Here is a 27,474-nt window from a genome sequence, read left to right on the forward strand (position 1 = left end):
ACATCTGAGAGCAGGCTATAATGGAAATGAATGCAATTTTCCTCTGCACAGCAAGATGCCATAGATGGTGACATGGTGAGATGCCAATAGGTCTCGTTGCATGAAGTTTCCATTGTTGCTAACTCGAGTTGTTATCATGGCAGTGAATTCAATTCATGATGTTGTTGATACTGAAATTGTCATATTTGAAACTTACATATCTCTACTTTAGCAGGTAAACTCATCTTTAAACCTTATTATTCTTAAATTAACTGTTAATGGAAGTGGAGGCAATCAATAATTTTTAAAAGGACGTTGTGTGGGGGCTTAAAGGAAATAATGTTGCAGGTCTGGCTGGACTGTGCAGGACTGTGGGATTGACAATATTACTGTACACATAATCAGCAGGTCTTGATGGACAAATTGTCTACCCCTGTGCCACAATGACTCTACAAATGTATAATAATATGGATGATTGTTCTCTGAAGTCTGACTCTTGTGGTCTAAAATAGACATCTACTGAGCCAGATTAATTGTTTCTCATGACCTTCAATTACCTGTATAATGGAGAAACTAATGTTCAAATAAACTAAATAACGTATCTACAAAGAAGCAATCAGTCTGGGCTAAATTAAAGAGAACATTGGTCAATCCATGGCAAACTTAATGGTTATTATTGATTAAAACAATTAACAGCCCATCAATTTTAATCAATTTCACCTGAGAAATCATTGGATTGGGGTAGTTTTGATTGAAATTGGGCACACAATGCATTGTTATGGCCAGATACATTCCCGGGCTAAGGGCACAGCAATGTATACAATGTCCTCAGCAGGAACAAATTGGCAGTTACATTTCTTAACTGCCAGCTGTTATACTAGCCTGGCAACACAGAACAAAGAAACCTGACTGAATGTTTCGAGCTGCTTTGAGAGTATCAGACTCTTTGATGCTGTTAGGGGTTTAATCTGACTGCATGTTGAATTATTGATCAGGCTCTCCGGTCTCCATTTTGGTGGTGAGGCTGCTTTTCTTTCTACCCTGTGATATGCTAAGCAGAACTAAAATCTGGATGTGAACTTGATTTTGTGCCAAAGTGACTGTTGGCTTTGAAATAGTTTTCTCCAGCTGTTGAACGTGTCAGCTTGCTTATTCTGTGCTGCACGTGCTCAATTTATTCGGATGTCAATCATATAATTTTCCACTGCTTAAAAGGCCTTACATATATTCACTGATTCTATGCTCCTGTCAAGGTGTTCTCCATGATGGATAGAAGTAGAATTGAAACAATATAGGGTGAGCATTCAGACTGGAGTCCCCATGGCCTGCAAATCCCTGCAGAAATGCAAGGTGAATGAACTCACCTACAAGCTGCAAAATAAATTACGGCTTTGTTCTGCTTTAAGTGGTGACTATCCTAACACCAGACATCACACCAGGGATGACAAGGTGTAGAGCTGGATAAAGAGCAGGCCAAGCAGCATCAGAGGAGCAGGAATGCTGATGTTTCGCGCCTAGACCCTTCTTCAGGGTCTAGGCCCGAAACATCAGCCTTCCTGCTCCTCTGATGCTGCTTGGCCTGCTGTGTTCATCCAGCTCTACACCTTGTTATCTCAGATTCTCTAGCATCTGCAGTTCCTACTATCTCATCACACCAGGGATGTCATTTATACCACAGGAGGGAAATGCAGTTCACACCCCCATAGTCTGACTTTGTCAATTAATAAAACTTAACAAAACTGTAGATAATTTTAACAAATTAGACAAATATATTTTCACCCACAATGTACTTAAAACTCAACAGTATCTGTTTACATAAAGGCAGTACCATTTACATTTATAATGACTAAACCAAAACTAAATTATAACATTAACACATTTTTATCCAATATAACACATGCAGCATTTGTTCAGTGAGCTTAATAAGCCATGAATACGGAACTTATCACATTTTGAGCAGGAACATCAACTGTAGTTTTGTTTAGATTTCTTGGGTTTCCTGATTTGAATAGGGAGTACAGTGTCTTGGGATTAAATATGTAAATATTTTTATGCAGACAAGCTGTTGGTCACTTTTGTACCTTGTTCTTTCATGTGCAGTATTTAGTCATTCTTCTGTTTCCGACGCTGTTATGTTAGTGCAGAGGACTTAAAATATCAAATATTCATTCAGGAGATTTTTTTAAGGCTGACATTTGCTTCATACTGTTAGACTGACGATTATTTCTAGTTCAGTTCAGTGAGTTACAGTCCTCAGCCAGTGTGTGTGGATTCTACTCGTGCTATATTGAACCCTCTAACAAACCTGAATTAGATGTCTGAAAAGGAAATGCCTTCATTATTAAAGATCCACTCTGCTTGTTACATCAAGATTAATCAACTACCACTCTGATGCTATTCCTGTAGTGTGATAGCCTGTGTTGAAATGTATCAACAGTTTCAGTTTCTTTGTACTGTCATTGCAACATCAAGTTGGGATCTTTAATCTAAAGCAATTACTCATATGCTTCCACATAGCAGAGTAGCTCATCAAAACCTTGAAGAGACTAAATCCAACATCAGGCTGTTCACCATGAGAGTAACATTTTTTATATGACGGTAAAACGGTTAAATACACTGATGTTATAAAGAATTATATCGAAATCTCAGTTTGTGTAGGTTCTGCCTAGCACCTCCCTTCGTAAGGTGGGAAAGAATGTAACAGTGTTGGAGAATGTCCGTATCCTGAGTGCTTCAAAACTCAGGACCATAAAACAAAATGTAAAAGACAACCTCAAGTTGTCAAAAATCACCTACCACTAGAGAATATGGAGGATGTTCTGGTGTGACAAATAAACAGTGGCGTTTGATCCTTAGGACTGAATTTTGCCCCATGGACCAAATCGGGTCCTGATCCTGGTGGGAGTGAAACTGGCAGAGGGCTGTTACTCAAGGCAGCCATCAAGTTCTCAAACCATCGAAGCGCTGTAGGTCGGTGTCACATGCTGCTGCCCAATCAAGCTCTGGAACTTCAACTGGCTGCCCCACTAGGAGAGGCAGCTGTTCCTGAGGAACATTGGAAATCAAATGGATTCTTCACCATGGAGTTGTTCTTGGAGACAATAAAATTCAATGTGTAAGTCAGACCATGCAGGAAGAGCCCCTCCAAATGGAGGGGAAAGCCATCCACATGTGGTAATGGAGGGATGCATGCTTGATACATCTGGTTCTGTGGCTTCCTGGCCAGCCACAAAGAGGTTGCCTGCATTAAGATATCATTGGCTGCAAAATAAGGCCCTAATTGGGGCTTTAATGAGTTCAACTGGGTACCCAGCTTCACTGAGCAGGCAGCTAATCCACTGGCCAGTCTGCCCTTGAAAACATCCCTGGTACTGGGAATACATTGGGCTATGCTGACCTGCTTTCCCGTGCCACCTCAGGGCTGGGAAAATTAGCCCACAGTCTCGACATTCCATTTCATTCAAACTGCTTTAGGAATTTCAGCAATAATCATTCCCAACGTATTATTTTTCATACTTTTTCTTTTTTGCTTTTACTTGCCAATCACCTATCCCTCCTCAAGGTGATACGCTGTTAGTGGTAGATGAGTTCCTCAGGCTATGGGTTATCCTCTTCTAGTTGAGTCAAGTGCCTACATGTCAGCTATGACAAAGAAAGATGAATAGAGGGATTCTAGTCAAACACAGGAACACGAGGCACTCTTCTACAGGCTCTCATTGGATGCTGGGCTATCATTAACCCCACGTAACCTGGGGCATTGAGAACAGTTCTGTTGTTATTTTCCTGGCTGAGATCAGCTGCCTCAGCTTGGATTGAAGATCGATCACAGGACTCTTATGACTTCAGCAAATTAGTTAATAAACTCACTGAGCCATTGGGGAAACCAAGAAATGTTGCTTTTGACAAAGAAAGTGATACTTTTGACTTCTGTGGAAGCAAAGACTTTTTTGGCTCAGTTTAAGAAATTTAACTCTCAATTTTCCGTTTCTATGTGAAAACCACGGTGGGAGAAATCCAGCTGTGCCAATTATGCCATATTCAGGTGGGCCAATAGATGGGTGATGTCATGCCCATTCAAAAAGATACAATGTTGCTTTTCTATTAAAATCAGTGATTGACAAGATGCTAATTCAGTAAATTCAGATACAGATGAGTAATGGTTACATGGCTCACGCTCTGTCAACTTACACTAGGCATTGAGTGGGCTTACCAATAGTCCTGTATGTAGATCAAAAAATCTCTCAAAACTGGTTAAAATTTAAATTTTCTTGGAGCAGAAGGAGCAAAATGCTCTTTCTGGCTATGCAAAGACACCGTAGGCAGTGGCCATTCAGGTTTGAATCCCTCTCACCTCATTCCCTGACTTCACCCTCCCACCTTTTAGAAATACCTGGGGATCAGCTCAGTATTGGAGTCAAGTGAGCTGCATCAAGGTATCCATTTGATGCTAACAACTTCAATCAAATAACAGTCAGCACTGAATTTGACGTGAACTACACACTGACATACAACTGGAATTCACAGTGATTGTTCCAATTACTTGCTGTCTGTTTCAGCTGCAAGTTGAATTTTTCTCCCTAAACTTCTGGTTTTCATGTTTCATCTCGTGTGAATCTTGACACTGAAAGTTACGAAGAAGTGCCCATTTTGGGTGTCTAGATTTCTGAACTATACCATAACATAAATCAGATCAGAATGTGCCTTATACCAATTTCTTACCAGAAGACTTCCTGCGCACTGTTTCAAAAATATGATGTTGTCCACGCTGGCAGAAAGAAAAGAAGAGCAGAATTTTATTTAAATAGGGAGAGACTGTAGAATTCTGTAGTCTGGGTGACCTTGTACATTAATCTCAAAAGCTTAGCATGCGGGTATAGCTAACTACTGGCCTGCAAATGGAATGTTGGTCTTTATTGCAAGAGGAATGAACTATAACGGTGCAGAAATCTTGCTTTAAGACCGTAAGGTATAGGAGCAGAAGTAGGCAACCCAACTTATCTTATTAAGTAGCCTAATATGTGATACCGCATTGATACCTTTTGAAAATCCAAATATATTACATCTACTTGTTACCTTTTATCTATCCTGCTTGTTACCTCCCCAAAGAATTCTACTAACTTTGTCAGGCATGATGATTGTGTTGAGTATTGATGAGACCACATTGAGACCACTATGTACAGTTTTAGACACCTTACTTAAGGAAGAACATACTTGCATTCAAAACAGTTCAGAGACAGTTTATAAGCTTGTTTCCTGGAGTGAGAATTTTGCCCCCTGAGGAATGCTTGAGCAGTTGGACATTTAAGTTTCAAAGCAGGCATGATGTTAAATGCAGAGGTGATGTTTGCCCTCATGAAGAAATCTGGAACTTGGCGCATAATTTAAGATGGACATGGGGAGGAATTTCCTCCATGAGAGAGTCATTAGCGTTTGAGAATCTCAAAGCTGAGTCACAAAATATACTCAGTGCGATAGACAAGTTTTCAATTGACCAGATTGTTTATGAGAGCCAGGTAGGAAACTGAAATTAAGGCCACAATCATAAAAGCCATGATTTTATCAGATGGCAAAGCATGTTTAAAGCACCTAATGGTTCCACTCTTGACCCATTTGTTATGTTCTCACTGTTAACGGTATTTTAACACTATTGTTAAGATACATAGGGCATTGTTTAGTGAAGTACTTCAAGCACTCAGTATGTGAGTGATTTCTCTAGTTTGGTGAATTTGGTTTCATGGATTTAATTTATTTAAAATGTAATAAAAGAAGATTGCTGGATTCTGGGTCATTGGGATTAGGCCTAGGCAGGAGGCAGGCATATGTAATACTGTGTTCTGTAAATAAATTGACTATCAAGGAAATAATTTGCTTAGGTTCGTATTTCACCATCTGCCTTGGGATCCAGTCATTGTTTATGTCCTCAAGTATCATCATGGACTTTTCATCCTGTTCAAACTCTTTGATTGAAATTATCAATATAGTATCGATTTGTACTTAATTCTGGACAATTTTATGCTGTGGTATCTGAGATATGATTTCCACCTGCTTTCATGTAACACCCTTAGAACATTAAAGACAGGAGGTTTGCTACCCATCTGGCTGGCTTTTAGCTTGTGTTCCAAAAGAGGAAGAATAGTTACGAACAGATTGTGTAATTAAGTCACAAAAATGAAGATAATTTCTAACTATTCTAATTAATATTATTTATTTTCACATAAGTACTGCAGTGGATCAGGGAAGAAAAAGGGAAGGCACAACTACAGTACCACTCTAAAATATAGCTACATCTTTATTTAAAAGTAGCATTAAGGTAAATCCAGCAACTCTAGGTCAATCTATTAAATTTTGATGGTAGAAAAGTTATTATAAATAAAATTTCAAGTCCAAATTAGCAGTGACTCAGTCAAGTGTGTATCAATTAAGAAAAATGAGCATGATTTTGTTCAGGACAAATAATATTTAACTAATTTGATTGAGCTCTTTGATGTAGCAGGAAACATTGATGAAGGTAATGTGTAGATATCATAGAATTATAGAATCCCTACAGTGTGGAAACAAGCCCTTTGGCCCAAAAAGTCCACATATGAAATTCATGCATTTCCAAAATCCATTTGATATTATCACACACTAGATTTGGCAGCAAAGTTGAACCCTGTAGAATAAAATTGGCCATTGAAGCCTGACTATAGGAAGCAAAGAGTCATTGTGAATGGCTATATATGTAGGGAGATTTAAGGTTATCATGAAGATTTGTAGCTCGGGTTGGGGATGAGGTTGTTGGCTTGCTCGCTGAGCTGGCTGGTTATCATATAGACGTTTTGTGACCATGCTAGATAACATCATCAGCGTGGTCTCCAATGAAGTGACTGGATCATATAAATATCAAGCGGAGTAGAACAATATCGCTTCATTGGAGGCCGCACTGATGATGTTATCTAGCATGGTGACAAAACGTCTATATGATAACCAGCCAGCTCAGTGACCAATCCAACAACCTCATGTAGGGAGATTCTTCAAAGGTTGGTACCATTTCTTGTTACATATTAATGATCTGGACTTGGATCTGCAAAGCATCATTTCAAAATTTGCAGATGACACAAAAATAGGAACTATTGTGAACTGAGAGGAGGATTGTGATACAGGTCGAATTGTGGAAATTTCCCAGGTAAAATTTAATACTGAGAAATGCAAAATGATACATTTTAGTAAGCAGAACAAGAAATGGCATTATTGAATGAAGGGTAAAACTCTAAGGGGTGTTCAGGAATAGAGAGACATAGGAATACATTTGCACAAATTTTTGAATGCAGCAGGTCAGGAAGGGTGTTATATCTTTCCTTTTGTTTTATTCATTCGTGGGACGAGGGCGTCACAGGCTAGGCCAGCATTTATTGCCCATCCCAGAGGGCAGTTAGGAGTCAATCTCAGTGCTGTGGGTCTGGAGTCACACGTAGACCACACCAGGTAAGGACGACAGTTTCATTCTCTAAAGGGTGACATGGTGGCTCAGTGGTTAGCAAAGCTGTCTCACAGCGCCAGGGACCTGAGTTTGATTCCACCCTCAGGTGACTGTCTGTGTGGAGTTTACATGATCCCCCATGTCTATGTGGTTCCTCTGGTTTCTTCCCACAGTCCAAAGATGTGCAAGTTCGGTGGATTGGCCATGCTAAATTATCCCGTAATGTCCAGGGATGTGTAGGTTAGGTGTTTTAACCACGGGAAGTGCAGGGTTACAGGGCTAGGTTAGGGGAATGGGTCTGGGTGGGATACTGTTGGGAAGGTCTGTGTGGATTCATTGGGTCGAATGGCCTGTATCCACATTGAATGGATCCTAAAGGACATTCGTGAACCAAATGGGGTTTTCTGACAATAGAGAATGGATTCATAATAATTATCAGACTCTTAATTCCAGGTTATCATTCAATTCTAATTCCACCACCTGCCATAGCAGGATTTAAACCTGGGTCCACAGAACACTACCTGGGTCTCTGGATTAACAGTTAGCAATAATACCACTAGGTCATTGCCTCCTCTGATAATTAGGCTTTAGGTTGCTAGAGTTTCGTTGAGAGTATTTCTTGTTGCTTGCACATGGCTGGTACTTAGAGTGACTGATCCTTCGGGCTGACGCTTACCAGATTTTAGCTAAGTGCCATTTTATTGAGTTTCATAGAGGCTTTCCCTGGATGAGACTTAGTGAGATTTTTCATGTGATCATCCCAAACATGCTTCATTACCTACTTATCGTGCACCTCAGTGCTCCCTCATCCGCCACTAACAATAGCCAGAAGTTCTTGCCACCACCAGGATATCCCGGGATATACCAGCATCCCTTGCACCAGTGACACAGTCAAAAGCTTGTTGTGCACCCAATCAAGTGCTGGCAGCCCCCAAGCTGTCCTGAGTAGTTGCCGGCATTCACCCCAGATCTGACTCTTTTCTAAAAATTCATTCATGGGACGAGAGTGTTGCTGGCTAGCCCAACATTTATTGCCCATCCCCAATTGCCCAAAGGGCAGTTAAGATTCAACCAGATTGCAGTGGGTCTGGAGTCACATGTAGGCCCCGCCAGGTAAGGATGGCAGTTTCCTTCCCTAAATTTGTGGCACTAGTGAATTCAATTTTTTTCCCCTGAACAATCAATTTGTGGTCATCATTAAACTGTTAATTCCAGATTTTTATTGAATTCAAATTCCACCATCTGCCATAGTAAAATTTGAACCTATGTCCCCAGAACATTTCCTGGGTGTCTGGATTAACAGGCCAGCAATAACGCCACTAAGCCATCACCTCTTGTCTTATTTAATAGCCTGATATGTGGTACCTGATCAAATACCTTCTGAAAATCCAAACACATTACATCCGCTGTTTTCCCTTTTATTTAACCTTTTAGTTACCTCCCCAAAGAATTCTGGTAAATTTCTCTTACAACATAGAAAACAGGCTTTTTGGCCCACTGTGTCTTTGCCAACCAACAAACACCAAACTTTACTAACAAAAACAAAGTTTGTTGGAAAATCTCAGCAGGTCTGGCAGCATCTGTGAAGGAAAAAACACAGTTAAAGTTTCGGATCCGGTGACCCTTCCTCAGAACTGGACCTGGAACGTTAACTTTGTTTATTCCTTCACAAATGCTGCCAGACCTGCTGAGCTTTTCCAGCAACTTTGTTTTTGATCCTGATTTACGGCATCTGCAGTTCTTTTGGTTTTTATTTAGCAAACTTTACTAACCCCATTTATCTGCTCTTGGTCCAAAGCCTACCATGCCCGGAGAGTTTTAAATATTCATCCAGATGCAGTACTCTAAGATTCTACTGGAGCATCCAGGCCTTCAATTGGAGAGGTTTCAGTCACAATAAAAGGTGGGCCCTTGTATGTCATATGCTACATCGTGGTGGGTTCCTCAGATGTGGGATGGAGTTGACTAACTGTTTCACGTTGGAAACTATGAACTTTGGGCTCTGCAGAAAGTCCCGCACCTCATTCATTTCACTTAGTATCTGCCTTCTGTGTGCCTTTGCATATGCTTGCAACTGTATGCTTGGTTGAGGTGAATTCTACTGTGGCCTCTGCATGGGAGGTGAAAGATCACAGACTTTCAATGATCTTTGATATAGACCAGAAGATGTAAGAACAGAATTCGGCCCATTGAGACTGCTCCATTGTGGGCAAGCTTTTTGCTCAGCTTTCCAGTGCTTCTGCTGCCCCACCATTCGAAATAGTAACTTATGGTGCCACAACTTATGCTAGCACAGTCAATCCTGGGCTGTATAATTTGCTCCATTTGGAAGCCTACCTTCTGTTTCCAGCCCACGAAGATAGGAAGTCGCTATTTTGTCCATGTAACCATACATACATCACAGAGATGAGAATAAACATCTCCATGCAGAATTAAGCCCTTAGGCTGTCTCCCAGTATGGACTCCCAATTTTCCCAACATCCCTAAACCTTAAACGTATACTCAATAGGACCAGCACCCAGGAAAAACATCTGGTTAAAAATGGCCCTGCAGAACGCTGAAACACGACAAGAAGTTCAAAAGCTAGACAAACATACCTAGTACAACCTGATATACAACCTCAGTTAAACCTCTTGGATGAGGATGTTAGATGTATATTTATTAGCGACCTAAAGCTTGGTATTAACAGTTCTAATAGCATTAGTATGTCATCTGTAATATTTAGTCAAGAAATTAGGGTACCAAATTTGTATTTCAGAAATAGATGCCCTCCTGAAGAGCATCTAGGGGTAGGTAATAAATATTGGCCCAGCCAAAGAATCTCATACCCCATGAATGAATGAAAATAAATGATTAGTTAGATTTGGATTCGAATTAGACTTAGAATAAGAATTAGATTATGAGAACTCAGTGACAAAAAATTCTTCTCAAGGAGAGAACTGTTGGAAATTGGGTTCGGTTAAAATTGATTTTTTTCTTGTATTTCCTGTGTAGCATGAGACCTGCTGTTGCCACAGCAGTTATTTCCTTTCCCTAAACAAGCAATTTCTAACAAACACCGACAGAGGAAGGTGATAGTAAGTATCATAAAAGGCCACTATATTCCATAAGCTGGCATCAAATAAGTAACTAATACCAAATGTACCCTATTACTGATACAGTGCAATAAAATAACCTCAAGACAAAGGTAGGTCAGGGGATAATGCATTATTCTGACGTCATTTACAGTTAACCTGTGTTCATTAGCTAAAAGGGTTTCGGACAGTGATTTGTACTACATAGATTGCCAAAGGTGCAGTATACAGAATCAACAAGTGCTCACAGCCAGAGAGCAGTCATCACCAGGGCTCGCTGCTCATCGGGCAGCTGCCGTTTTCACATGGAAGATGGCCAGAAAAGATTGAGTGAAGAACCACAGCAGCGATCCCAAGCACTTTGAATGGAAAGCAGGATACTGCCTTCACAAATATAATGACATTGACAAATTCTGTGCCTCAATTAAATGATGGAATCACAGAATTATTACAGTGCAAAAGGAGGCCACTCAGCCCATCAAGCCTGAAATTGGTCTCTGATCATTCTTAATGCGAAACTCCTGCATTTTCCTTGTAACCCTGTGCATTGAATGAGTAATTTAAAAGGAAACTATGTTGTCTTGAATAGGCAGCATCAGAGGAGCAGGAAAGCTGACGTTTCGAGTCGGGACCCTTCTTCAGAAATGGGGGAGGGGGAAGGGAGCTCAGAAATAAATAGAGAGAGGAGAGGTAGGGCTGGGAAAGGTAGGTGGGATGGTGATAGGTGAGTGCAGGTAGGGAGTGGTGGGGATTGATCAGTGAGTTGGATAGGTGGGAGAGAAGATGGACAGGTTGTGTCAGGTCAAGGAGGCGGGATGAGAAGGCGCGTTGGTCATGGGATGAGGCCGGGGGGTGGGGAGATTTTGAAACTGGTAAAGTCCACATTGAGACCATTGGGTTGTAGGCTCCCAAGACGGAATATAAAGTGCTGCTCCTCTAGTTTCCAGGTGGCGTCATTATGGAGGAGGCCCAGGATGGACATGTCACCCAGGGAATGGGAGGGGGAGTGGGAGTGGGAGTTGAAATGGTTCACGACTGGAAGGTGTTGTCGTTTGTCCTACTGAGCTGGGAGCCACCAAGTCTGTGGAACATTCTCCTAACAAAGCAGGTTCACTGGGGGTGGAAACAACAGTTTGTTCTGAAACAATATGGCTGTTAGCACCTGGCCAGGCAGTTCTGGGCCTGAATGGTTTCCACAGGAAGTTGAATGTCCAAGGCCTGGCTGCATGAATACTGTTTGTTCCAGCTCTGCAGCTTGCAAAATACAGAGTCCCTCTTGTTTTAAACTGGGCTTCCACATTTTATTCACATTCATGAAAAAATACCAATATTTCTAGAACAATCCTGGGTGACCTGACCATAATACCCTAAAGATTCACTTGTGTGAAAAAAGTTCTCACATGTTGTATTTTTTTTGTTTAATAAACCAATGTATCATACCCAAACTGTTGTTCCTTAATAAACTGTCTCAAAATTCCTGTCAATTGGTTGACTACCTGTATTAGGTAACTGGGCGGGGTCACAGAAATCCAACTGTAATTTGGCAAGTCAAGAAACACTAATCAGAATGTAACACAGTGTATAGCTTGCTGTCCATACCATAAATCGGCTGTACCAGTGCTCAATGAAACCAGATTTGTAGTATAGAACAGCTCCAACAATTCACTGTGGGGCTAATTGATCATGTTTTGCATAATTATAAGACAGAAATTAAATGTGTGTATGTTGGTATCATGGCTACCAAAGGGAAAATTATTGCTTCCCACAGAATTTGGAGGCTTAGCCTGCAAAACTTTTCCATTAACAAAGCGTGTACAATTTAGCTTATCGTAAAACCTGCTCAATCCTCAAGGAGAGTAAGTGACAAAATTTTGAATGTGACCGTAGCAATGAATTTTATAGGGTTAAACTAACTATTTTGACTTAGAATTAGATTTGCAAATGCCAAGAAAATTGATTACTTTCAGCATGCTTCTTCTATGCTATATAAAAGAACAGGTCCAGTAAGAAGTGCACAGAAACACTTGAGCAGATGCCATATCATCCATTAAGTTAATTGGTGTGTAGGGAAAAAGACAAAGGAAAAGTGTATTAGCTATCCACAAACCAGCTGGTGCTCTGAGAAAATTTCATTATGACTTTCATCATGTATACTTTGTGAAAAATTCTATACGACGTTGTTAGGAAATGTTGCATGACCCCAATTTGAAGGATGCTGAATTATTGAGAAAGTAATTTCAATACATGATCGATCTCTGCTCTCTTGAACAATATGTAAGCTCACAGTCCTGTCACAATATCTGATGGATATTTTCACTGTAGCCATTGCTTGAACATGGAAAGATCAAAGACGTTAAGTTGTTGTTTGCTTACGTCTACAAGTAATGCTTTATGAAATTCAAGGCCTTTGATTAACAAAAAAATCAGACCATTGTTATTACATTGGTTGGTCATTGTAACATTGCAGCTTTGAAACTTCATTTTTAAGAAACAGTGATGTATCATGGAAAATGTCACATTCAAAAAGGAATTTAGATCTTTAGCGATTTGGATTTGGCTAGTTTGGGTTGATTTACTGTAAGATTAACATTTAAGTTCGTTCTACATATATTAGCATTGAGAATTGAACTTAAACTTCTTTGCCATAATTTTACGTGTTTCAGTCTTTGCCAACTTATGGTGGACATTTGATGAATAATAGAGAATATTGCATCCATAGAAAGAAATAGGAAGTATACAATATAGACTGAAATCAAGCATAGTGAGAAAAGGTCAGAATTGCTGACTTCTGCATAATAGAAGTGGATAGCCAAAGAAATAGTTTTCCGGACAAGGAAAATGGCAGAACATTAATCATGGAGATGTCAGGTAATCACCAATCGAATGGAAAAGCCATAGTCAAAGAAAACAAGGAAGATGTACGTTCCTAGTCAGAAGCTATTCTGGATCTTTTCTTAGAATCCCTGCAATGTGAAAGCAGGCCATTCAGCCTATCAAGTCCCCACCAACCCTCCAATCCAGATTCACCCCTACCGCTGTAACCCTGCATTTCCCATGGCTAATCCACTTAACCTACACATCCCTGGACACTACAGACATTTTACCAAACCGGTTCATCTTTGGACTGTGGGAGGAAACCAGAGCAACCATAGGGAGAACATATAAACTCCACACAGACAATCACCTAAGGCTGATAATTGAACCCAGGTCCCTGGTGCTGTGAGGCAGCTATACTAACCACTGAGCCACCGTGCCACTACTCTTCGGTAATGACTCAGTAGAGTACATGTTGGGTAAGAGGAGGAGCACAATAGTTGAAAACATATTAGGAGCCACTGTAGCTGCTTATGAATAAAATGATATATAGCCACATTCCTGGGTTTAAATTCTTGAGTGAAATAGATAAGGACAGGTGTGGCTACTTGGCTCTCTGCCCAGGGTTCAAAGTCAAAACAAGAAAAACTGCAACTTCAAACATTTAGTATGAAGTGGGAGCCCCTCCCTACCTCTGCACTCCTCCTAACATTTTACATGTTCTGGATTTGGGATTTTATATTTTTAATAAAGAGGGCTAATGCTTAAAATTAGGAAGGAATGCAGTGTTTAGTGGGTGCGTCATGGGGGCTGGAGTTGCACTGCCTCCTGCTCTGCAACTTGACCAGGAAATGGAGCAAATTCAGGAAAGATGGGCAGCTCTAGAGTGGGAAGAGGAAGCAGGCAGAACACAGGATGTCATATGTCAACAAGGGAGCTAAATCCAACTGCTACAGGAACAGGGCCTGACATGATATGCAGGATCATCAGGGAGGTTGTAGCTGAACTGGATACTGAAACTACTTAAGGTGCAGAGTGTTAGGACTGTAACCCCCACCCAACATGCCAATTATCACAAGAGCTGCCATGTTATAAAGCTGTAGTTTGTGTGTGACCAGTCCCAATACATCAATGTGGTGAGTGCCTGCCATCCCTCGACAAACTATTTCTCCTTGACCTGCTCCAGCCATTGACATGGTTGACCACATCAACCTCCTTCAATGCTTTACTGAGTGGTCATTTATCAGCTATCTAAGACTGTTGAACTTTTACCTTTATTCCTCCACTTAATGCTAGAAAGGACTGTAATGTTAACTTTTAACTTTATTTCTTTATTTTTCTACTTATACTAAGAACAATAGTACAGCTTTACTTTTAACTTTGTTTCTCTATATTACTACTTGTACCTAAGTTTTGTACCGAGGTACCTTTGTACCTAAGATGGTGACAAAAGTGGCGACATCGTATGCTTTTCACTGTACTTCTGTACTTGAGTACACATGACAATAAAGCTTAAATCAAATCCAATCAAATTCTCTTTTTTTGTAAAAGTGTTGCAACCGTGCTTAGTTAGGCAAATGGTGTGTCCATCATTTTACAGATTTGACACTTACAATTCACAAAGCTTATGAGGAATCAGACTGTGACCCATTCATTGTGGTGTACCCACCTGACAGAATCATACAAATTCAGTGCTACAGATTTCCTCTGTGGAATTTCAGCATCCTGCAATGTACAGTTCTGAACATAATTACCTAAAAAGCACTAAACGCTTAACAGTTTAACAGTTGGTTTGTTCTGTCACAATTTATGCATCATTAAGTTAGTGTGAACTTATTTAAGATAATTTAGGGAATTTAAAGAAAGATATGTTGCCAGAACTAAGGCAAATAAATGAACTATTAACATGCAGTATTCAAAATGAGGTTGTTGGACTGTGAAACTGTATATTTATAAAGAAAACATTAATTTTCAAATAAAAAGGGCAAAAAGAATTTTGGGCCTTGAAACTATTTGTAACCAAGCCTATCTTGTATTTTTCAGATATAGATCAAATCATTGTGTATTCCAAACCTTCTCTGAATTTGTTTGCAATTCCAGGTGTTCTGTTTCTCCTTTAATCTAGGTGTCTGCAAGACTTGAACCTATAACCTTTCGAGTCAGAGATCAAAGTACTCCAAACTGAGGCAGATGGACAGCTGATGTAGTATGAATGTTGTGACAGTGATCCATATTTTGCAATCAGTGGTAAAGCAATGGCAATTTTGAAATCTGCCCCTAAACAGTACACACTAACAGTATTGTTAGCGAACAGTCACACACTGACAGCAAACCAAGAGGTTAGAAGCACTGAACCCCTTTCCTTTCAATTTAAAATTCCAGATTGCGGAATAAATTATGGTTATATAAAAACAGAAGCTAAGATAAACTTAAAAGTATTTTTTGAAATGTTTGGCATTTTATTTATCATAATGAAGAAGTGTGATATTTCTTGAATGTAAAACTGGATGTTCAGGACAGTGAAGGTGCTTAGCAGCAATCATAATCTTAGTTGTTCTGTTAAAAGGCAGATATATTTCAGGGAACAGGGTGTAGCTATTTCAAGGGCTTTTATGGTAAGACTAATAGCCTATGAATGAAAGATCTCATTAATTCAGAAATTTCCCATTAATTGCAATCTGGTGGAACCTGAACAGTGTATCCTCTGGACAAGAATGGAATCACAGCAGCTTCTGGATGTCGTTTGATTCTCTGCATGTGCTGAGTTCTAGAAAATTGTTGTTGGTTTCAAAAGAGTAATGACTGCAATGACAAACAGTATCCGAAGAAACAGTGAGGTCTGCAGTGAAAATTTAATGTAATATGATTCGGTAAGAGTTCTCCCATCTGCCAAATTGCAAAATAATCTGTGGAGATAGATTCTCTATAATATGAATATCAGTCATATGGTTACCTGACTCTACTTGACATCTTCTAGTAATCTATAGTCATACTTGCAGAATCATAACTTAGAATGTCCTAGATACTACAATCACTATTCTTTGGGTGTGACCTGCCCCACCTGGGACAGACCCAGCAGATTCCTAGGGAGGCGATGGACTAGTGGTATTATCGCTGGGCTGTTAATCCAGACATCCAGATAATGTTCTGGGGATCCGGGTTTGAATCCTGCCACGGCAGATGGTGGAATTTGAATTCAATAAATATCAATAAATTTGAGACTTGGATAACATAGGGGCAGGAATGGTTGTTGGATGTTCTGGGGTATAGATGTTTCAAAAGGAAATAGGGAGGGAGGTAAAAGAGGTGGGGGAGTGGCATTGCTAATCAGGGATGGTATCACAGCTGCAGAAAGGGAGGTCGTGGAGGAGGCTTTGTCTACTGAGTCAGTATTTGTGGAAGCCAGAAACAGGAAAGGAGCAGTTACTTTATTGGGAGTTTTCGAAAGACTCCCCCATACCAACAGAGACACTGAGGAATAGATTGGGAGACAGATTGTGGAAAGGTGCAGAAGTAATAGGGTTGTTGTCATGGGTGACTTCGGCTTCCCTAATATAGACTGGAATCTCCACAGTGCAAATAGTTTGGATGGAGCAGATTTTGTCAGATGTGTCCAGGAAAGATTTCTGACTCAATATGTAGATAGGCCGACTAGAGGGGAGGCCATATTAGATTTGGTGCTTGGCATCGAACCAGGCCAGGTGTCAGATCTCTCGGTGGGAGAGCATTTTGGTGATAGTGACTACTCCCTGGCCTTTACTCTCATGGAGAGGGATAGGAGCAGACGGTGTGGGAAAGTATTTAATTGGGGAGGGGGAATTACTTTGCTATTAGGCAAGAACTGCGGAGCATAAATTGGGATCAGATGTTCTCAGGGAAATGCACAATAGAAATGTGGAGATTGTTTTGGGAGCAGTTGCTACAGGTACTAGATAGGTTTGTCCCACTGAGGCAAGGAAGGGATGGTAAGGTGAAGGAACCTTGGATGACAAGACATGTGGAACATCTAGTTAAGAGGAAGAAGGAAGCTTACTTAATCAGGGATAGTGGAGGGAACTTGTGCGTGGAGTCAGAGGAGGCAGGGGAGGTCCTTGATGAATACTTTGGTTCAGTATTCACCAACGAGAGGGAACTTGACGTTTGTGAGGACAGCATGAAACAGGCAGATATGCTCGTTCGGGTTAATGTTAGGAAGGAGAATGTGCTAGAAATTTTGGAAAACATGAGGATAGATAAGTCTCCTGGGCCAGACGGGATATACCCAAGGTTTCTACGGGAAGCGAGGGAAGACATTGCTGCCCCTTTGGCAATGATCTTTGCATCCTCACTCTCCACTGGAGTGGTACCAGATGATTGGAGGGTGGCAAATGTCATTCCCTTGTTCAAGAAAAGGAATTGGGATAATCCTGGGAATTACAGACCGGTCAGTCTTACTTCTGTGGTGGGCAAATTATTGGAGAAGATTCTGAGAGACAGTATTTATGATTATTTGGAAAAGCACAGTTTGATTAGAAATAGTCAGCATGGCTTTGTGAGGGGCAGGTCATGCCTCACAAGCCTTATTGAATTCTTTGAGGATGTGACAAAACACATTGATGAAGGTAGAGCAGTGGATATGGTGTATATGGATTTTAGCAAGGCATTTGATAAGGTTCCCCATGGTAGGCTCATTCAGAAAGTAAGGAGGCATGGCATTCAGGGAAATTTGGCTGTCTGGATACTAAACTGGCTGTCCAATAGAAGACAGAGGCTGGAGGTAGATGGAAAGTATTCAGCCTGGAGCTCGGTGACCAGTGGTGTTCCGCAGTGATCTGTTCTGGGACCTCTGCTCTATGTGATCTTTATAAATGACTTGGATGAGGAAGTGGATGGGTGGGTTAGTAAGTTTGCCGATGACACAAAGGTTGGTGGAGTTGTGGATAGCGTGGAGGGCTGTTGTAGGTTGCAACGGGACATTGACAGGAGCTGGACAAAGAAGTGGCAGATGGAATTCAACCCAGAAAAGTGTGAAGTGATTCACTTTGGAAGGTTGAATTTGAATGCAGAATACTGGGTTAATGGTAGGATTCTTGGCAGTGCGGAGGAACAGAGGGATCTTTGGGTCCACGTCCAGAGATCACTTAAAGTTGCTACCCAGGTTGATAGGGTTGTAAAGAAGGTGTATGGCGTGTTGGCTTTCATGTCGGGGAATTGAGTTTAAGAGCCGCAAGGTTATGCTGCAGCTCTATAAAACTCTGGTTAGACCGCACTTGGAATATTGTGTTCAGTTCTGGCCATCTCATTACAGGAAAGATGTGGAAGTTTTAGAAAGGGTGCAGAGGAGATTTACCAGGATGCTGCCTGGACTGGAGGGCAGGTCTTCTGAGGGAAGATTGAGAGAGCTAAGCCTGTTTTCATTGGAATGAAGAAGGATGAGCAGTCACCTGATAGAGGTGTACAAGATGATGAGAGGCATAGATAGAGTGGATAGCCAGAGACTTTTTCCCAGGTTGGAAATGTCTATTATGAGGGGGCATAATTTTAAGGTGATTGGAGGGAGGTATCGGGGAGATGTCAGTGGTAGTTTCTTCACACAGAGAGTGGTAGGCGTGTGGAATGTGCTGCTGGCAGTGGTAGTAGAATCAGATACTTTAGAGACTTTTAAGCGACTCTTGGATAGGCACATGGATGATAGTATAATGTAGGGTATGCAGGGTCAGCACAACATCGTGGGCTGAAGGACCTGTACTGTGCTGTACTGTTCTATGTTCTATGTTCTATCTGGAATTAAGAGTCTAATGATGACCGTGAATCCATTGCCGATTGTTGGAAAAACCCATCTGGTTCACTAACGCCCTTTAGGGAAGGAAACTGCCATCCTAATCTGGTCTGGCCTACATGTGACTCCAGATCCACAGCAATCTGGTTGACTCTTAACTGCCCTCTGGGCAATTAGGGATGAGCAATAAATGCTACCCAGCCAGCGATGCCCTCATCCCATGAAAAAAGAGATGGTGGCAGTGTAGTATACAGTTGGGAGGCATTTGTCCCAGGAGCCCTTAGTATTGACTCTCGGCTTCATGGAGTCTCATGGCATCAGGTCAAACACAGGCAGGGAAACCTCATCCTGATTACCATATATTATATATTCTATGGAAAAATCAGTACTCCTCTGTTGAACATCACTTGGAAGAAGTACTGAGGGTGGCAAGGGTACAGAATGTACTCTGGGTGGAGTCTTCAATGTCAACCACCAAGTGGCAGCATTACTGACTGAGCTGCTTATGCCCTAGATTGGTTCTGTGGCAGGTTGTAAAGAATCAATAAGAGAGAGAATCATATTTAACCCATATTCTTGCAGTCTGCTTGCTCCGAATAAATTTGTCCATGACAGTGTCAGTAGTAGTGACCACTGCATTGTGTTGTGTGGCTGAATGGGGCACAGTTTGAAAAGATCAAATCACTCAGACTAGGCTCTCCATGAGGTGCTTTGTGGTATTAGCAGCAGCTGAATTGTACTTCAACACAATCTGCAACCTCATGGCCTGGCATATCCCCAATTCTACCTCTACTATCAAGCCAGAAGATCAGACCTGCCCAAAAAAGAGTGCAAGAGGGCATGTCAGGAACAGTGTGAGGCATACCTAAAAATGAAGTGTCAACCCAGTGAAGCTCCAACACTGGAATACTTGCATGCCGAACAGCAGAAGCAGCAAGTAATAGAGCTCGTGTCTCCTAGGCCTGATCACCTTCATTCAGATAATTTATCAATGACCTTTCCTCCATCATAAGGGCAGATTATCACAGATGATTGCACAATGTTCAGCAGTATTTGCAACTCCTCATATGCCAAAGCCAACCTTATCTAAATGCAGAAAGACCCAACTAATATTTAGGCTTGGGCTGATATGTGACCTTTATGTAAATAACAATTATACCACACAAGTGCCTCAGAATGACTGTGTTCGATAAGAGAGAACCTAACCATTGCCCCCTTGACATTGCCATTGCTGTGTTCCCCCATTATCAACATCCTGGGTATTACCACTGACCAGAAATTGATTGAATTAACCAAATCAGTACAGTGGCTACAAAAAGCAAGTCAGAGGCTAGAGATCCTGCAATGAGTAACTTACCTCCTGACTGTCTAAAGCCTGTCCACCTAATTGCCATTCCTTCAGTGTCACTTCGCCAAAATCCTGGAACTCCCTCCCTGGCAGCATTACAAATGGACCTGCAACAGTTCAAGAAGGCAATAAATGCTGGCAGCCCATTAACACCTCATTCCCTGAATGAATTTAAAAACTCCTTTGAGGTGAAGATGATTATGTTCATCATCTTGGGTGTTTAGTGGGATTCTGTGATTTAGTGTGAAGGTGACTGCCAAGACTGATCTGTGCCTGGAAAGTTCTGCTGCAAATATCACAGGATAGCTCACAGATGGTTCACCTTTGGACAAGTTAAGGGCTCAGGATTTCAACTTCTTGCATTTTTTGTCAGCCTCTGAAAAGTGATTGCTTTTGACTTGGCTGATCTGTTTTTACATCTTCATGCCAAGTGCTGCAATCTTCAGTGAACTTTTCCCAGGATTTGTAGTTGATATCAAAACTCTTCGAGAAAACTTTTCATAGAATCTCTACAGTGTGGAAGCAGGCCATTCGGCCCATCGAGTGCACATGAACCTCTGAAAAGCATCCCACCCAGACCCACTACCCTCCCCTACCCCTGTAACCGCGTCTAACCCATCTAGCCTGCACACTATGGGCAATTTAGTATGGCCAACCCAACTAGCCTACACATCTTTGGACTGTGGGAGGAAACTGGAGCACCCAGAGGTAACCCATGCAGACATGGGGAGAATGTGCAAACTCCACACAGATAGTTGCCCGTGGCTGGATTCAAACCCAGGTCCCTAGCACTTTAAGGTAGCAGAGCTAACCACTGAGCCATTGTGCCACCCTAAAGTGAAATTGTACAGGATTCTCTGACCGCATGAGAGCACATTCTAAACACAAAACCTTCATGGATGATGCATTTGTTTAACATGAAAATGACTCCTGATTCTGACAAAATGAATAAAAAAGAAAAAAATTGGAGTGCATGAAGAAGCATCTTGCAAAAATTTGCGATTGTAGTCTAATGTAGATTATTTAGAACTTCAGTTCACTTTTGTATACTTAAACTATTTTTGTAGGCAACGTCAGAAATCACACAACATCAGGTTATTGTCCAACAGGTTTAGTTGAAAACCCAAGCTTTCAGAGCCTTTCTCCTTCTTCAGGTATTATTGGTCAGGTATTTTTGTAGTTGAAAATATGGTCATGTACCTGTATCCCAATGATCATAATTCTCTGAATTGTTTCCTACCATTTTAAGATATTGCATATTGCTCAAAATGACTCTCTGCTTGAGCATTGACTCATGCTTAGGAATTCCATGAGTGCCTGTTTGTGCGGTGAAATGAAATTTATTTCCAGTTTTGTCAGAAAATCATTTAGGAAACAGAGATATACTGATCAATTTACAATAGTTGGGGTCTACAAGCCTTATGCATAAATATTATCACAGCCATCACAGCTGCTGAAATCTGACTTTAAATTTACCTCTTCTGCAATTCCAGCTCTAAACCATCCAGCAAGTAATGAGCCTGCACTGATAACGGACTGAGCTGACTTCCATAAGTTTCTTTTATTCCTATGTTTTTAATCCTCATGTATGCACGTTATCTCTTAATTTTCCAATATTATCACTTAGTAACTTGCAACAATTAGAGTCATAGAGTCATTGTTGTGCATTAAATTAACCTTTGATCTTATTTTAAAACTAAAACCTTGCTGCTAAAACTACTAACTGAACTCAAAAAAAATCTACTAATCAGGAGGTAATGATGGGCTGATTAGCGGCGAAAGATATTCCATCCAAATAAGTGTGAGATGATGCAGTTGGGTAGGACAAATAGGGCAAGGGAATTCATGATGAACAGTAGGAACCTGGGAAGGACTGAGGTTCAGTGGGACCTTGGTGTGCATTCCCACCAGTCACTTAAAGTAATGGGACACATAGACAAGAAGTTAAGAAGGCAAATGAGACATTTGCCTTTATTTATCTGAGTTTACGAGCAGGGGCTGATGTTGAAACTGTATAAAATGTTGGTTAGGCCTCAGCTCGGGTATCACATGTAGTTCTGGATCCCACATTATAGAATGGATGTGATTGCACTGCAGAAGGTGCAGAGAAGATTCACCAGGATTTGCCTGGACTGGAGAGCATTAGTTATCAATAAACATTGGATAGATTCTAATTAATATGTTCTCTTAATTGATTTAAGGATAACACTTCCTGCTGTTACATTATTCTTGTCTTTTAAACTTAAAAAAAATGGTTAAAAACAGTTACATTAGTTTTTTTATGGATGTACCAAAGCCAAGAAAGTTGAATATTTCCACACCTCAGATGTTAATCAATGCTGATTGGGCTTATGGAAGGTATAAAATATGAAACATATAACTGCAAGTCAAATTCCACTGATTTTTTATACAGTAAATGGTCACAATTTGCAACTAATTTAACAAGAAATGAAATGCTTAAATCTCAGGTTCTTTATGCGACACATAATAGGAACAGCAACTGAAAACCTATCCTTATTTGTATATTTCTTAAGAATTTGGGTAACATCTATTTGTTGATCATAGGAAAATAACTACTTTATTAATAACAGTCATGGAAGATGTTTTCTTTTGTTCTGTTCCAGGAGAAGTGCCTCTTACAGAATAAATTAGCTTTCAATCTTTTGTTCCTGATTAACATCGATACAAGTAAAATATGGCCAGTTGTGGGATCTGACACACATGATGTTATCATTTAAATGGTTGGTATTTTCAACTGACTTTTTTCAATGATTTTCTGCTCTACTGACTCAGCTAGAATCCATCAGTCACAGTAAATGATGTCTCTGGGATAAAAATGACGTTACCTTCACCTTTCTGTTGGGCCTTAATCTTGACTGGCTCACTTTCAATCACAGCTAATGGTTGTTCTGGCAGAAATTCAGTTCTTTAGCTTGTAAAGAAACTGAATCACTTCAAACAGTTTAATGGTGGTGTATGTTGCATCATGCAGAAAGCCTCATTTATCTGTGCAAGGAAAATGGAAAAAGTGGGCTCTCAATAGTGTCCAGTAGGATAGCTCAATTCTTTCTAAAATAGCCACAGTAATTTAATCAGCGAGTGATGGAACAGTTATCTTAGGATGCCAAACAAAAATGAGTGACCATTCAGATAAACATGTTATACAACCTTGCATTAAAGTTCTACTACACACTCAAGGAAATTCAGATAAGGCAGCATGATGACATTGAAGGTATGACACATATTAGACGCAATGATATACATCTGAGAGGCTTAAGTAACCTGGAAACACACATTCATTGAATTAAAGTATCAGAAAACTCGCCTAGCAGACATGTTTAACATTAAATCTCATTCTATCTATGTGCCTGTCTTTGAAAAAAATGTGAATTATAAGTGTAGTTATTAGATTATTAATAAGTGTTGTATGTTTGAGGAACCACATCTAACAATACAAGTTTGCATTGGGTTTTGCCAGTGCAAACTGGCTAAGTACAGTCTGTACTCTACTCATTATGAGCAACCCTGAATTGAACAAAATGGTTTCTTGGGCTATTTCAGAGGGCAGCTAACACTTGGGGTTGTGGGTCAAAAGCCACAGATAGGTCATTGTGAGTAAGGATGACCATTTTTAAATAACCATCTGATGGCTTCAGGGTTATTATTAATGAGATTAACATTTTATTGCAGATTTATTACTTGAATTTAAATTCCTCCAGTTGCCATGGTGGGATTTGAACCCCTGCCTCTGGAGATTTGATCCTAGTGTCCAGGGGTACATATCACTAAGCTACTTGTGTTAGTTTTGCTTTCTCAATCACCCTGTTTTCCAACAAAAAGTGTATTAGTGACATCAAAATTGCAATATCTATTTTAGCTGTGGCATGCAATGGAAAATCAGCTAGTATATTTGCATTTGTACAAATGTTCTAAATACTGTAACTTCATTTTTCTGGTCCTGAATTCATAATTTTTGTTTAGCTTTCCCAGATATTTAAGACCTTCGGCTAAAGGAAGAAATCAAATATTGAAGATTTTTTTTTAAAGTTACCAAGATGTTTTGGGTTTGGCTCTGTATGAAAATCTGACATTGCTTCTCCACCATAAATCTCCTCAGCCTGAAGATGTCCAGAAGTTACCTGTGGTGACCTTTTCCTTCACGTTCAGTATGACAGATATGAGAGGGGTGCACCAATTCCTTTTTTGGTCTCTTCCATTGATCATTATACATTCCAAATTTAACCAAATTGCTGTTGAGAGGCAAAGGAGTAGTCGTATTGTTGGTGAATGAACAACTTAGAAGGAATAGTCTGGGGATCAGTGTTCAAATAGCATCATGGCAGACTGTAGATTTGAATTTAACAAATCTGAAATTAAAAAAACTAAAGATGGCTATGAAAACCTACCCGATTCTCTAACATTCTTTAGGGAAGGAAATTAGCAGTTCTTCCATTGACCCCCGAACTGTTTTGAGTGACTGTTGGAAACCTTGCAACAAGCTGTATTAGAATCATCCATGGCAACCAGCAGTAAGACTTGATTATAGCAACCTTTTGGAACTTCTGGTTCATGAATGTTACGTTGTAACACCCTCTGACTGCTGGCTTCTACTGCATGCTGCATTAAAAAATAATGAAGTCATCACACATTGTGAAAGTCACTTGCCTCCTGTTTTGCAGCTCTCCGTTTTGCTGAAATAGACATCTCGGTGACAAGGCACTGAACTAGTGTTGCACACTTTGTGGTCCTGTATATTGGTGTTCCAACACATTCTATTGTGTTTTTATGTTTTATGTTGAATGGACATGTTGAATGGACAGGTGGAATCTTCCCAGACCTTGACAGTTGTGGGCAACGGTGAATCCGTTGGCAACTATTGTGACATGCAAGAAATGAGATTCTTGATGTCGAAAGAAAACGTATGATTCCGCTACCACATTTTCGATGACAAGATGCGAATTTTGCCAGTGAGCAGCGAGAAGTCTATTTGCATGCATTTACACCACAGGAGTACCTAAACTCACCATATTTATATATAATTTCCAAATCTCCCATGAACTAGAGCAAAACTAGATGACCAACAATTCCTGACAAGGACATCTGAGCAGGTACCTGCTGTCTGGTCTCCATTTTCAATACCAGTCCCTAATATCTCAGGGTATGTTCCAATGAAAATGGAAAAAGGATGTGACCATACTGGATGTGGGTGAGTTAGAGGTTGATCTTCTATCTGAGTGCACAGGCTCCACTTGTGAGCGACACACGGCCCTTCAAGGGGCAATTACATTAATCGTGCACTTACACAGTATAGGTTGAAGACATCAATAACTATGGATGTCTTGTGAAATGTGCACAGTGTCCTAGTGGGTGTGATACAAATGCTGGATATCATTGGTCATTACAGATTGATCGTAGTCATCTCTGTGAAGTAGAAACAATCAAAGGGGAGCTTAAAAGTCTCACCTATGGGTCAAAATTCATGGAGACAATTAAAGGTCTTGCACAAGGCACAGGGCTGATTTCCTCTCTTGTTAAACTTATAGTTTTGACAACATGTTTCTTTATGCAATAATGCTTTTCTTCAGTGATATGGGCTGAGGGGTTTAGGGACAAGGTTTCAGTAATTCTACTATACTTATAATTTTCTACTGTATTTGAACATCATAGCTTGTGCTCCATACATTGGAATAAGATTCACTATGTTGAAAGCCCATCTGGAGGTATTCCATGTCCCACCTTGTTGGAGTCCTAATGTCCCATAGTATGGAGGACTGTGCTAAATTATAATTTGTGTGTGCTGCACATGTTGACTGCTCACGTCATTAAGAGCCTGTTTCTGATATTACCCCCACAGTTTCATTGGAAACCATGTCCTATTGGTCTATTCATTGTAAGAATGACCATCTCGGCACCCAAAGTGAAGAGATACTGAGAAGGATCAGATGTTCCAGCAAGCCCAGGGCCTGTTGCCACTGCTGAACAGTCTCCAGATGAAGAAATCTCAATTGTAGGTCACTTCAGGCCAAGGAGGAGGCACAGGAGGCCAGAGTCTAGGATCCTCCATGTCAATTTATTTAGATAAGTTGGTGCATTGCAGCCACAGACTGAGGATTTCCTGGAACATTGTCACAGAGCTATGTCATCTGCTGGAGTGGGATCTTCAATCTGAACGACTGTGTGGCTGTCCTATCTAGGTGACCATCAAAGTGACGGCTGCACTAAATTTTTCTACCATTGGCAGCTTCCAAAGATCCGTTGGGACCTGTGTGGGAACTCTCAATCTTCAACCTACCAATGGATCTAGGCTATTACCGATATAGTATGTGCAGATCACAGCATTTCATCTGGTTTCCATGTGATGGGGTCTGCAGTCTAGGCAGTAGACTTTGCCAGAAAATCTGGCTTTCCCAAGGCACAGGATGCTATAGAGTGTAGACACGTTATAGTGAGGGGGCCATATGAAAAGATGCTGACTTTATCAACAGAAAAGTATTCCATTCCATTGATGTACAAATAATCTATGATCATCAGTATCACCATCTTCAAAGTCTGTGTCAGGTACCCTGAGAGCTGCCTATATCCTTGAGAACTCTCCTGTTCTCGATTTGTTTTAACAGCTGGATGCCTTATATGGATGGTTCCTGTGATAAGAGGGCTACCCTCTGCAAACCATGGCAGATAATTCCAGTATGCAACCTAAGGCTAATCCTAGACCCAATGCAGCGATTCTTCCACTAGGGCCAATATGGAACTGACAATATGTTTCCTGAATACGCGGTTCTGATGTTTAGGTTGGACTATGGGGGCCTTGTCGTACATTCTGGACTGAAGGGGCTGCACAATCCTAGCATGCTATGCCCTGCATAACTGGAGCAGGCAAAGATGGGATGTGATGGATGCTGAGGAGCTGAGGGACCAACAGCAATTTTCGAAAGAGGAAAACAAGGACACTGAACAGGATGAATATCACCTTCAGCATGATAGACCGCAGCAGGATTGGGCTCAACAAGCCAGACAGGACTTAATTGACGCCAGTTTCACG

The 27,474-nt window shown here is 40.7% G+C and overlaps 1 long non-coding RNA gene across 1 annotated transcript in view; it reads left to right on the top strand.

The window, feature by feature from the left end:
* Positions 1 to 27,468, top strand: part of LOC125483281 — a 107,157-nt gene extending 79,689 nt beyond the window's left edge. The window contains exons 4-5 of the long non-coding RNA XR_007262235.1: positions 23,057 to 23,173; positions 26,287 to 27,468. This is a non-coding gene — a long non-coding RNA (uncharacterized LOC125483281). The remainder of the gene's footprint in view (positions 1 to 23,056; positions 23,174 to 26,286) is intronic.
* Positions 27,469 to 27,474: the final 6 nt, after the last annotated feature.

Source organism: Rhincodon typus, chromosome 6 (assembly GCF_021869965.1).
Source record: "Rhincodon typus isolate 14 chromosome 6, sRhiTyp1.1, whole genome shotgun sequence".
Lineage (NCBI taxonomy): Eukaryota > Metazoa > Chordata > Chondrichthyes > Orectolobiformes > Rhincodontidae > Rhincodon > Rhincodon typus.